This window comes from Nyctereutes procyonoides, unplaced genomic scaffold (genome assembly GCF_905146905.1).
Source record: "Nyctereutes procyonoides isolate TBG_1078 unplaced genomic scaffold, NYPRO_anot_genome, whole genome shotgun sequence".
NCBI classification, from domain to species: domain Eukaryota; kingdom Metazoa; phylum Chordata; class Mammalia; order Carnivora; family Canidae; genus Nyctereutes; species Nyctereutes procyonoides.
Window position 1 is genome coordinate 12,130,243 of NW_026575126.1, and position 14,087 is coordinate 12,144,329.

The 14,087-nt window shown below is 38.6% G+C and overlaps 1 long non-coding RNA gene across 1 annotated transcript in view; it reads left to right on the forward strand.

Moving 5' to 3' along the window:
* Positions 1–6,117: 6,117 nt before the first annotated feature.
* LOC129519126 (uncharacterized) overlaps positions 6,118–14,087 on the forward strand; it is a 179,589-nt gene continuing 171,619 nt past the window's right edge. Inside the window, exon 1 of the long non-coding RNA XR_008666353.1 lies at positions 6,118–6,196. This is a non-coding gene — a long non-coding RNA (uncharacterized LOC129519126). The remainder of the gene's footprint in view (positions 6,197–14,087) is intronic.

Consider the following 14,087-nt stretch of genomic DNA (forward strand, 5'->3'; position numbering starts at 1 on the left):
TCATCCCAACCTTTCTTTTTTTCCCTCGATCTGTTTTGTTTCTTTCTGTAACAAGTTGATCTTTGGAAAGTTGATCTTTGAAGAGAGGCTGGATGGGAATCAAAATAGCAGAAGTGGGAAGTAAGGGAAGCAGAGTTGACTTCACCAGTCCCTGGAGGATTTTGACCATAAAAATAGAAGTAGAGACCACACTTTATTATCTGTATGAATTTCAGGGGGAAGTAGCAGAAGCAGCTCCACAGTTTCTGTTGGGAGGCTCAGTGGTGGAACCGTTGTTGGAAGGGGTGCTGGTGGCCCGGATGCTTGAAGTTTTGCTTGTGGGGAAATTTATGTTAAATTAGAAAATTCAAGCTAGACATTTCAGAGGGTAGTGGGATGGAACAGAGAGTATAGAAATGTTCCTAAAGCCTCCAGTTTCTCTCCTTAGACCTCCTGTAAGCTGCCAGTGGCTCCTAGGAGCAGCAAAAGGAATACATGCAACAAAAAGGCACAAGTATGTAGGCAGATACATCCCAACAGGGAATGATGCTCCCTCCTTTCCTTTGGAGCATTTTGAAGGAAATAAATAGTGCCCTTGAATTTCTACAACAAGGTTGCCCATCTCTAGAACTGTGAGTCTAGTCATTTGACCCATACATCTAAATGTAGGCACTGACCAACTACTATTTTCTCTACAGTGTGTTAAGGGATATGAGGCTTTTCAAAAAGGGAAAAGTAAGAAAGCAAGGGACATTATACCTACTATCAAATTGTTATGGTTGGTTTATCGGGTTTAGCTGTAATAGGAACAATTGTAGGATAATACAGGAAATATAAATTCTGTGACAAATTATGAGACAGTAATAAATGTTGTAACTGGTTATGAAAGGAGAGACCTTATGGAGAGGCCTTTATAGAGTCAAGAAAATTATGGCAAATGTGAAACTTCACCTGAACCTTGAGGGAGATTTGAGTTGGCAGAGGGAAGGGGTAATCCAGGGATGGCAAATACATGTTCTTTGCATAATTATTGTCTCCTCCTGGGTCTATGACAGGCATTGTTAACCAATCACCCCATCTGTCTTTCCCTAAACTATTGGCATACGGCTTTCTTAGATTAATTTAATGAATTGGTTAATTTTCTTATCAAAGTATAGTCTAGTGTAAAGTTTTAGCCTTGTTTATCTCTGGATTTAAGTTACAGACGTGGAAGAGAGTCATTGTGGTAGCTTAGAGGTGCACTGCTGGATCTAACCTCAAGAAAGAACTTCCCCCACAGCCATGAGGAGTAGTTAGCTGGTGATTTGCTCTTGCAGTGGTTTAGGGATCTGCCTCCACTGCAGCGTTTGAGCCAAGGCCAAGCTCTTCTGTGCAGCCCCCCCAGCCATTGACTGAGCATGGTGAGGGCCCTAGGGCTTGCCCACTTATGCTGTTTGCTGGACACGCATAAACGCAGTGTTTGCTCTGAGGTTTCCCATTAGGTTAGGTTGGCTGAGTGTCAGGTTTGCAGTGCAGTCTGAGACTCTGCCCCGGCCTGCTTCCTCCCCCTTTATCTTTCAGAGGCAATATCTGCCTGTCAACCTTTTGCACTCCTAATGCAGTTTCAGTGTTTGCTGGCAGAAGAATTTGCATTGGCTCTGCAAAAGTCTGTGGGATTGAATCAACTTGGTGATAGTAGATGAACCATTTTGTTCCATCTAGTTCCCAATCAAGACTTCAATCTTTCCTTTTACAAGCATTCTCAGGCCAGAGTTTTGGGCTCTGAAATACATGTTGGAGATTCAACGATGATTAAAGCTGATTCCCTACCTTCAATAAGACAGACTCATGTATGTAGAGAGACTTGAGATGAGTAGTTTGTTCAAGACCAGTCTCCTAACTGGTCAGCTGAGTTTTTAATACAAAAAGAAGTTTTGGTTTTGAAGTATGAATATGTGACAGATACAAGAGAACTGGTACAGTTAAATGCACTCGTGTTTACATTTCTTTGTCCCCATTCATAATTCCTATGGCGAATTCTTTGGAACACTAATCCCTCAGGTGTGCTTCATGGAATAAACATGTTAAATATGTTACAGTAGGTTTCTTGATTGCAGTTTGGGGAACTCTTTTTATATTCTAAGGTACATTGTGCATTTGTTTGTAAGAGCGGGTCAGGTGGCCAAGGAATCTAAACTTCCTTGGTTCAGAAATTGTTTTACAGTATACCTTTGAGGAATGCTATCCTACTTAGTTAAATCAGTTGATGGTTTATTACTGACTACCAGCATACGCTAGCATCCATTCAACATTTTCTACCTGCTAGCCACTGCAGTTCCGTGAAGGAGGCATGATTATCGATCCGATTTTTCAGATGAGCAGTCTGAGGCACAGAGGCTTAAGTAACTTGCCTAAGGTGCACACTGATGGGCAGCAGAGCCCCACTACCCTACACTCTCCTGCCTCCCAGTGGCTTTGATGTGTGGAGACCAGTGAGCCTGACCCTTTCAGAGAGGAAGGGGCGTATGTCAGAAATCTACCAAGGACACAGAAGAGTGCATGTGAAAGAATTACAGCTGCTTCGCTCATTCACAGGGACTGTGGGTTTTGGGCAATTCAGTGGGACACATGCACAAAAGGTCTGAAAAGAAGGTTGGTTTGGATGATGTTTAGTGGGAGGACTGAGCAGGCAAGCATTAATGCTTCCATCTGACAGTCTGGCAAAGAGGGCTTCTCCCTTCTGAGGGCATGTCTAGAGCTGATTCTCTTCTCGCCAGTGTCCCTTCTCCACTTTTTCCATCCTCTCTTCTGTTTCCCAAAGCCCCAGCCCTCTGTGCCTCATACCCCAACATGTATCTTCTATCAGATAGAAGCCAACAGACATAGCAAGAGCAAGGGCTTTACATGTAGACACCTGGATTTAGATCTTCACTGTACCACTTGCCAATTGTTCAAGTTACTTAATCTTTCTAAGCCTCAGTTTTCACACATAACAAGGTGCTATAAAACATGTCTACATCTTAAGATTATTGTAGTGATTCAGGAAAATAATATATGTAAAGTACTAGTGCATAGTGGCACTTAATAAATGGTATTGGCTGTAAAGTATTATCTCTCTAGGTGTTTCCAAAATTAAATAGTGACCTCTTAAACTGAATATCCTTCCAAGTGTAAGAGGGAAAAATTATCTAATTTCAGGTACCGTGCAGGTAGTAGGGAAAGGAGAGAATATTTTGCAAGGGGGTGGGTGGCTTTTAGACCCTTGCCAAATAAACTCCACATGCATGATTACTGCATGCAACTCTCACCGGTAAAAGAGAGAGCAGCTTTGGTTTATTTTGTGATGACTTGAGACACCACAGGACCAGGTCATCTGCATAAGCTTAGTGGGCATGCTGGTCCTTGGCTTGTGTTTTCTTAAGACTTTCTACTGTCACCTCAGTACCTTGCTGGTAATTTGAGTCTTTGAAGAGGCAGACAATGAGGGTTTTAGTTAGCTCTAATGTCTATTCTGTGGCTTTATTTGCCTCTTTCCTAGAGATTGAGCATTTGTGTCTACGGGCATAAGATCGATTACTGCATTGTGTGGTGGAAATGAAAAGGAAATACTCTTTCTTTCCTCTCAGCTCTGCCGGGCATTGGCTGCAGCCAGTGGCCTTGTCTGAGTGGGCACAGGCCATGAGCACATGGACACGGCAACTGTAATTGCACACTTATCTCTGAGGCAGAAAATAAATGAAGTTGCTATCGAATTTATTCAGATGGCTCTCAAAAATGCAGCATTTCATGTACTGATTTGAAGTGCAGGAACTAGAAAGTAAGTATGAACGCTTTGTTAGGGAAATTACTTTGGCACAAAATGAATCCCCCCCCTTTTTTTTTAATCCAGCCATAGTAACTAATAGCTTAAGATATAAGATAAAAATAACGTATTTTGTAATTAATATTTTAATTTACTAAGAAGGGAGCGAAATGGTGACTAGACTTCTCTTCCCCTTGATAATAATGAACCCAGGCAATTTCAAATGAAGGAGAGCAGCCAGGAGTTTAATACCTTTGATTAAGAACATGTTTCCACAGTGGCTATTATGTTCCTATTTAAAAGAGCAAAACAAAACTCAGGCTTATTTTATTTTGGAACTGCAGGGGGTCTTATGGCATCAAAAGAAGACGAGAAAATGTTTAAGGATAATTAAAGGCAATTTGCCTCATCAGGCCTTTTTCCTCCTTTTTCCTCTTCTCCCCACAATACTTGCTAATTGCTGCTTCAGTGACCTGAGGATTTTTTTTTTTTTCCTTCAAGTAACTTGCCTATTTGGCTGTTGCCCACACTTATAATTGACTGCATAAATCAATGAATCTCCATTAGTTCATTAAAAAAAAAAAAAAAAACAAAAAGAACAGAACATGAGTTACTCCCTGTCTTATCATGCTGGCTAGTTAGACATCAGGAAAGCCAAAGGCAAGAAATGAATTACACGTGTTAATTCATTTCGTCTCTGAAAGAATGCCATGAAATCCCTGAGATAGAATGGGAATCCAGAGCAGCTTGCTTAGGGTCCCACTGCTTAGGGTGAGATTGGAACCCTAAGCTTTGTTTTTACTTTATTACCTCCTTTAGTTAAGCTCTCTGTTTCTATATTCATTTAAAAGCTTTCCATTTAGAATTTTCATTGGTTCCTTCAATTTGAATGCCCCTGGCATATATTTAAGCATATAACACTTAGGTTGCAAAAAGTGAACTTGGCGACTCTCAGAAAAGGCATTGTGGAAAGTCATTCACAGCAGCTTCCCCGGGGAACGAGAAAACTCAGTCACCTCCAGGAAATTTTTAGCCAGCTTTAAAATAACAGAACCCAGCATAGGAACTGAGCTCCTAAAATGCAAAGTGTTTTAATTCAAGATTATGTTTTCAGCTCTGAAAATGGTTAGAAAATGGCATCACACTCCCAAGTAAAGTGACCTCCTGGGAAAAACAGTGGTCCACAAACTTTTGACCTCAGAGTTTGCACAGGTTTTCTTTGAACTCAGGTGAATTAAACGATGTAGACTAAAGAATTACATGCTAAGTTAATGCCAAGAAAATGCTGAATTAAGTAATGGGTTAAGTTGTGGTAGGGTAGGAAAACCCACTAATGGCCATGAGTCCAGAATAGGGTGGCTGTGCTGCCGGTTAGGGGAGGGGGCAGCGTAGGACACACGGGGGCAAAGAATCATGATTGCACATTAATTCTCTTCAGCTAGGTAGTATATGGGGAATTAAAGGGGAGCGGAATCTCAGTCTGATCAAATAAGTGAGCCTTAGAGAAGTAAGAAATAGTATAATCCCTCTTCCAGATTTGTTTTCTGCTAGCAGCTCCCTGCCATCTTCCAAGATACAACCACAGAAACTTTTGACCAGTGGATGCACAGAGTTTGAGGTTTCAAGGTTTTCTAGTTTTGTTTTTATAGCTTTCATTTTCAACCGCATTTACACACAGAAACAGCCAACTGTTTGCATATAAAGCACATTTACTCCAAATTCTAATTTTAAAAGGACTTAAAAGAGAATATTAGAGATAAAGAAAGGTTTTGGATAGTAAAATAGACAAGAGGATTGGAGGGATTCCTAGAATTCCTAGTAACCTCTCCTCCTTAGATTCTAGGGATAAGTTGGTAGGGCATAATTTTTAGCTTTAACATCATCAGAGAGAAAGCAGAGTGAACCAGATTCTAGCTCTGGTTCTTCCACCACCCTTTATTATATGCCCTGGGAGATGTTTTCAATTGCTATGATCCTGTAAAACATTTTATATCTGCTTAGTTTTTCTGACTAGTTGGATTAAAGTTAACCATATCTTGAGGAAATATTCAAGGCACTGGGATTAGTCGGAATTATAGCTAAATTTGTGGATTGAGAAATTAAGATACTCTTTGATAAACTGTAAATAGAAAATTGTAAGATTGCATTAATGCTGAAGTCACATGCGTCTTAAGTTTCGTGTGGTCTTAGAGAAAAATATCTTTATGCAGAGTGGTGAATCCATTTGGGTGGATTCTTCTGCCCTTCCAGCCCCATTGCCTATGATTCTTCTCATTACTCACATCCAGTCACATTGGCTAGCTTTTTGCTCCTCCAGCACACCAGCCTCCTTCACACTCAGCTCCTTCACACTGTGTCGTTAGTCTAGAACACAGGCTCTGTGTCCTCTGGGTCCCTGCAATTCTCTTTTGGGGTCAATTTCTGCTCATCTGTCAGGTGACTAATTAAGATCTTTCATGTTTTGTTCCTGTACCTTTTAATATAATTTTTTTTACAGGACATATAAACGTAATTGAAAATCACTTGTGCAGTTACTGTTTTAATATCAGTCTCTCTCTACAGATTATGAGAGTCATGAGGATAGAGGCTATAATTATATTTTTTACCATCATGTAGTAGTTCTAGGCCATAGCTGGTCCTTGATAAATAATTATTGTATAAATTAATGTATGACTGGTATTGGACTTGAAGAATAGGATGAAAACTACCTGAGGCAACTGACATGGAAACCACATCTCAGTATTGAGGATGAACTAGATTTTAGGATTGTAAATGCTAAACACACAGGAACATGGATGTTGAACATAGATTGAATAGTGAGGAGTGCTGGGGAGACAGAAAACAAGCAATGCTGACTCTCTGATACTTTTGGTAGAGAACAAAAACTAAGGTTTACCTAGGATCCTTAAGTGGGGGACTGGTGGGCTAAATCTGTCCAACGCTACCTTGTTGAAAATCTCTGGTATCAGATATGCTATTCATGGTGACCCAAGTTTCTCCATGAAGTACTGTCTTGACCATCTCACAAAGCTGGGAGCTATGGATTCACAGTTATGTGTCCATACACATAGAATGCAGCACTTCTAAACCTTCTAGGTTTCTCTGATACCTGACATTCTATAACCTCCTCCAGGAAATTTTCTGAGTCATATACCCTTTCTTTGTAACCCCAAGTATCTATAATTGCATGTATTTGTCTATTTGTTTCCTCTGCTAGACTGCAAGCTTCTTAATGGTAACAATATTCTTATTTGCCTATATATTTTCATGACTAGCACCGTGCCTAGCATTAGATACCTTAGTAACGTTGGGCAAACTTAATGGAGTTAAACTCCTTTTAGTTAGATCATTTCCTTTTGCCAAGTAAATACGTTGGTTAGGAAATAGTTAAATACATATTCACATAAGGGTGCCTAGCAGAGTAGGTCATGTAGTCAAACTTAATAAAGTTTGTGGTTGGACCAGTTTTTGCCAGAGATATTTTGGTAGTTTGCTTAAAAAAAAAATCACCTCATTGCATTTTTGCAGCATCTCATATCAAGAGTCGCTTTACCCAATCCTTGGATCTTGTCTGGTTTTAGAATTTGCTTTGGCTAATAGAATGTGACAAAAATGATGGTGTATCAGTTCCAAGCCTATATCTTCCCTCTGCTCTCTTGCCTTGTGAACAAGTCCAGGCAGCCATTCCAGCTGAGGTCATCCTAGACCAACTGGTTCCCAGCTGACCTGGCAGCTGAGTACAGATGCACTGATTGAGTCCGGCCAAGACCAGAACTGTGCAGCTATGCACAGCCCAGACAGCTGACCTGCAGAATTGTCAGCTAAATAAATGGTTTTTTAAAACCATTAAATTTTGGGGTTACAATGCAGTGGAAGTTAATTATTATAGAGCTGTTACTTTTAATTTGCTAATTTAAAATAGCTGGTGCTACATTTTGCTAAGATGATGGGTGGTGAGATCTGACTTACACATACGGCATTCCTGGGAAAGGAGAGTCTTAGGGGGAATGACCTGGGCAGTGGAAGATTTGAGACATTAGATACTTTGAGTGGGAGTTGGAAAGTGATAAAAGAGTATCTTCTTTAGGGAATGAACAGTAACTAAAAGAACTCATGTGAGTTCTGTAAAGACTGCAAGCTTCCTCAAAATTAGAGGTGATTTCAGGGGACAGATGAATCATACAGATGAAATGGCTGATGACTTGACATTCAGGATGAGCAGGCCATGCAATACACTGTGTGGGAAGGAACTTGCATGAATTAGTGATAATTGCAGTCTGTCGATATTTGGGAAGAATAAACAGCATAAGCAAATAATTATAAGCCATGGGATGAAAATGGGGAATGATTTTAAGAAAAGAAGAGAATTAGGGAGCAGCATTTATAAGGATAAAGAATGTAAATAGCCCCTTCAATGTGGAGTGTGGAGGTCTGAACTTGTTTTCTATCACTAGCACTATTTGGCTTTAAGAAAGTCAGAGGGCCTTGGATTCTTCAAATGGAAATTTGGTTCCCGTAACTACTTCATAGAGAAAGTAAAAAAAAAAAAAAAAAAAAAGAAAAAGAAAAAAGCAGAAACACATTTAGCTAATTGTAGAGAGCTAGAACAATGGTTCTTAAAGTCTAAGGTTGTTAGTGGAAACTATAGCTAGGTAATTTTGAATGATCAGCTCATGGACAGTCACACAGGAATTTTTTTTTTTTTTAATCCACAGTTTCTGTGATTTATATCAACCTCCCCCATTGTCCTTCCCCTCACCTCCATGACAACCTTGCTTATTGCAGGGAGTGGCAAAGCCTTCTTTTTGCTGCAGTTGGAATGTTCACCCACTCTGGAATCAGGGTGATGTTACAGCTTCACCTGTTTGAGAACGTTTTTGCGTTTTGAGAACGCTTTATATTCCTATGACATGCTCTAGGCCACAGGATTGCGAAGGTATATTGGAGAACAGAAGTACTCAATGCTATTTTGTTACCCGATCTTTTGGAATTAATTTTCTTTTTAAAATTTTGGGGCAAAGAAGGCATGATTTTGAAACTCTCTTCTATATTTTTAATTTCCTTTAGTTCATTGGCTTTATAGTTCTGCCCACTGAGTCATGATATCCATTGCTTCAGGGGGAGGGCAGGACGCAGCTAAGAACAAAGGAGACAATGTTCAGTTTTTGAATTCCAAAACATGTTCTTGAAGCTAATTTCTGAGACAACAGTTGTGAAAAGCCAAGGCATTCACTTGTAATACCTAGATTCGTTGAAAGAGAAACCAGAAGCTTTGCTTTAAACATTAACTATTCCTTTAAAATATTAAGAAGTTACAGGACTGAAGGAAGAACAATTTACTATAAGCCACAGAACACAGAATATGCAGAGTGGAGCACAAAGTTCATTTTCCAATACATTGGAAAGAAACAAAACAAACAAAACTGGTCAGGAGGAACCTGGAGAGAAAGAGTAAGAAGAAAGCAAGAATCCTGAGTCCTGAATTGGGTCTGGTTCCTGGCCCTCGGTGGGCTAGAGACCTCACCTGACTTTAACATCAAGGATTAAAGGGAACTTGCTTCTCACATCTTGCCTCAAATTCTGAATGGAGATGATTAAGAGGAACATCCTTGGTAGAACAGAAATTATGGTGTTATGTGTGTGTAAGATAACCAGGCCTGAGTCGGCCCATTCTCAAGTTGTCCTTCAGATTCAGGAAAGTTCTTAAAATTTGAAGCAAAGGACACTGTTTAAGAATTAGAAAATAGCCTGTCTGCCAGGAAGCTGCCACACCTTTAACTGGAAATTATGGATTGGGTAGTCCAAAGCAAGGGCCGCATGTGGATGCATGTAGCTAAATCTCAGAATGTCGGTTTTGTATATGAGTGCTGAGGTGAGAGATTGAGGCTACTGGCAGAGAAACCAAGCTACCTGAAAGCTGTCACCTCTATGCTAAGGAATCATACCACAGATACCGGCATCACAGAGTTTGGTGCAGTTGATGGATGTGGTTGGTTCTCAGACACTAAGCAAGAGCCAGATAGTCTTTGTCTAATGTCAGGACAATTAATAAGTCCCTTAGGGACAGGAGAATGATGTTGGGGGAAACCCTGGAATTTGACTACCCAGAAGAGATTAAGCTTAAAGAAGAAAGGTGTAAATTACTTTGAAATAGGATCTAGGTTTTGCTTCTGTCGTCAGTGGAAATGGAGCCTCATAGGTATGATGAGTCTAGTTTTGTATCATATATAAGTTTTGACTGCCCAGTGCCACCATTCAGAGGTGTTTGGGTACATATATCATTTTGGCTCCTTGATGTGGGTTAACTCCTTTCTTGTGCCCCATCTAAATCCACTCTCTGTGTTGTATTATGTGAATATGTCTATCTCCACCACTTGATTGTAAACTTTATGGTGGCAAGGACCACACCTCATTCCTTTTTATATTCTCAGCTGCTGGCACAGGGCATATAGTTATCTCTCAAGAAATATCTGTTGAATAAATCCATAAGTCCATGATGACAAACCAGTCAGGTAAATTGTGAACATCTTTACAAAAAACTATCTGTAGGATTCTAGAAAGTCTGACAATTCTTGCTTTGGTTTATCAGAATCAACTGGCCATTTTTTCTGTGCTGTGAAAATATATCCCATTTATTAATTACAGAATGCCTACTATATGTATCACTGTAAGCACCTTTTGTATTGAAATTGATTAATTTTCCCAAGGATCTTATGATGTTAGACTTCCTACTCTCATTTTATTGATGAGGAGACTGAAACCTGAAGAGGTTAAGAAGTTGACTCAAGATTCCATAGCCACTAAGTGGACCAGCCAGAATAGAAGTCTGGCTGTAGCCTGTGTTCTCAGCTACTACATATGTAGTTCTCTAAACGTATATGAGTGTCCTCATATAGAAATGGTTAGAAAATATGACAGATGGTCCCCAACTTAACAGTGGTTTGAATAATGATATCTTAACTTTGTGATGATGCAAGGGTTATATGCATTCAATAGAAACTATACTTCAAATTTTGAATTGTAATCCTTTCCTGGGGTAGGATACACAGTATGATACTGTCTCATAATGCTGGGCAGTGGTGATGAGTCACAGCTCCAGTCAGCCATGAGATCATGAGGATAAACAACCAGAAACATGTATTCATACCTGTTTTGTTTTTTGCAACCCTTCCATTTTTTGTTTTTAATAATTATTACATAAGTTACATGAGGTATTTGATATTTTATTATAAACTAGGCTTTGTGTTAGATGATTTTGCCCAACTGTAGGCTAATAACAATGTTCTGTGCACATTTGAGGTATGTTAGGCTAAGCTATGATGTTAGGTTTATTAAATTTACTTTTGACTTAAGATATTTTCAAGTTATAAGGGATTACTGGGATGTAACCCTCTATAAGTAGGGTTATACTGTAAAATCTGTATTAGTGAACAGTGACAGTATAACTTTCTCCTGTAAGTACATATGATTTCATGAATGTGTATACTCAAAACATTGTTTGAGTGTTCCAACAAATAATAAGAGTTCTCCCCAGCAGTGTGGAAAGGACTGCATCTGTATGTCTTTGAAATAATAAGTACTATTAGGATACATTGGATCAGATTAGCCTAATAGATATAGTCAGAAAATTCCATCCAAAAACACAATACTCATTCTTTTGAAGTACACATGGAACATTCTTTGCAATAGGCCACAAAACAAGCCCTAATAAATTAAAGATTGAAATCATATCATGCATCTTTTCCAACTATGGTGATATGAAACTAGAAACCAATCACAAAAAATATGGAAAGAATGCAAATATATGGGGCTGAATAACATCTTACTAAAGATTGAATAGGTTGGGGATCCCTGGGTGGCTCAGCAGTTTGGCGCCTGCCTTTGGCCCAGGGCGTGATCCCTGGGTCCCGGGATCGAGTCCCACGTTGGACTCCCTGCATGGAGCCTGCTTCTCCCTCTGCCTGTGTCTCTGCCCCCCCCCCCCACTATCATGAATAAATAAAATTTTAAAAAAATGAATGATTAGATCAGAAATCAAGGTGGAAATAAAAAAAAATACATAGAGACAAGTGAAAATGAAAATCATCCAAAGTCTTTGGGATGCAGCAAAAGCTGTTCTAAGAGGGAATATAATAGCAATACAGGCCTACCTCAAGAAACAAGACAAATCTCAAACAACCTAACCTTATACCTGAAGAGACTAGAAAAATAATAAAGGCCAAAGCCAGCAGAAAGAAGTAAGTAATAAATATTAGAGCAGAAATAACCAGAGACCAAAACAACAATGAAGCAGCTCAATGAAACCAGGAGCTGGTTATTTGAAAAGTTTTTTTTTTCCTTTTTTTAAAATAATATTTTTATTTATTTTTTTATTTATGATAGTCGCGCAGAGAGAGAGAGAGAGAGAGAGAGAGAGAGAGAGAGGGGCAGAGACACAGGCAGAGGGAGAAGCAGGCTTCATGCACCGGGAGCCTGACGTGGGATTCGATCCAGGGTCTCTAGGACCGCGCCCCGGGCCAAAGGCAGGCGCTAAACCGCTGCGCCACCCAGGGATCCCCTGGTTATTTGAAAAGTTAAACAAAATTGTTAAACCTTTAGCCAGATTCATTAAGAAATAAGGAGTGAAGATTCAAATAAATAAAATCAGAAATGAAGGAGAAAAACAACCAACACCATAAAATTATGAAGGTTTATAAGAGAATATTAAGAAAAATTGTATGCCCCCATATGGACCACCTAGAAGAAATGGATAAATTCCTAGAAACATATAACCTTCGAAAACTGAATCAGGAAGAAATAGAAAATTTGAACAGGCTGATTACTAGTAATGAAATTGGATCAGTAATACAAAAGTCCCCAAAACAAAAGTCTAGGACCAGATGGAATCAGAAGTGAATTCTGCAAAACACTCAAAGAAGAGTTAATACCTATTCTTCTCAAACTATTCTAAAAAGTAGAAGAGGAAAGAAAGCTCTCAAATTCATTCTGTGAGGCCAGCATTACCCTGTTACCAAAACCAGATAAAGACACAACAGGTAAAGGTCAGTATCTCTGATGAACATAGATGCAGAAATCCTCAACAAAATATTAGTAAACTGAATCCAACAATACATTAAAAAATTCATTACAATCAAGTAGAATTTATTCCAGTATTGCAAAGGTGGTTCAGTATTCACCAATCAGTCCACATAATATGTTACATTAAAATCATGTTTAATATGTTACATTAAAAAAGAAAAAGAATAAAAATCATGATCATCTCAGTAAATGCAAAAAAATAATTTTACAAAGTATAACATCTATTCACAATAAAAACTCTCAATGAAAATGTAGAGGGAACATAGCCTCAACATAATAAAAGGCCATATATAAAATCCTTACAGCTAATATCATGCTCAATGGTGAAAACCTGAGAGCTTTTCCTCTAAGATCAGTTACAAGGCAAGGATGTCTACTCTCATCATTTTTTTCAACATAGTACTGGAAGACCTAGCCACAGCAATCAGACAAGAAAAAAAAAAGGCATCCAAATTGTTAAGGAAGAAGTAAAACTTTCACTCCTTGAGGATGACATAATAGTGTATGTAGAAAATTCTAAAGACTCCACCAAAAGACTACTAGAACTGAATAAATTAATTTACTGAAGTCTCAGGATACAAAGTTAATATATAGAAATCTGTTGCATTTTTACACACAAATAGTGAAGCAGCAGTAAAAGAAATTAAGAAAACAGTCTCATTTACAATTGCACCAAAAGTAATAAAATACTTATGAGTAAACTTAACCAAGGAGGTGAAAGACTTCAAATACTATAAAAAACTGATGAAAGAAACTGAACATGACACAAACAAATGGAAAGATGTTCCAGGCTCATGGATTGGAAGAAATAATATTGTTAATATGTCTGTACTAACCAAAAACAGTCTACAGATTTAATGCAATCACTATCAAAATACCAACAACAATTTTTATAGAAGTAAAACAAATAATACTAAAATTTGTATGGAACAATGTGGGTGGACCCAGAGGGTATAATCCTAAGTGAAATAAGTCAACCAGAGAAAGTCAAATACCATATGATTTCACTTATATGTGGAATATAAGAAACAAAACAAACAAAAAAAGAGAAACAAAAAATGGATTTATAAATATGGAGTACAAACTAGTGGTTGCCAAGAGTGGAGGTAGGTTGGGGGAAGGGTCAAATAGATGAAGGAGATCAAGAGTATACTTACCTGGATGAACACTGGATAATGTTGAATTGTTGAATCATTATACTTGAAATGAATCTAACACTGTGTGCTAATTATAATTTTAAAAAGGAGTG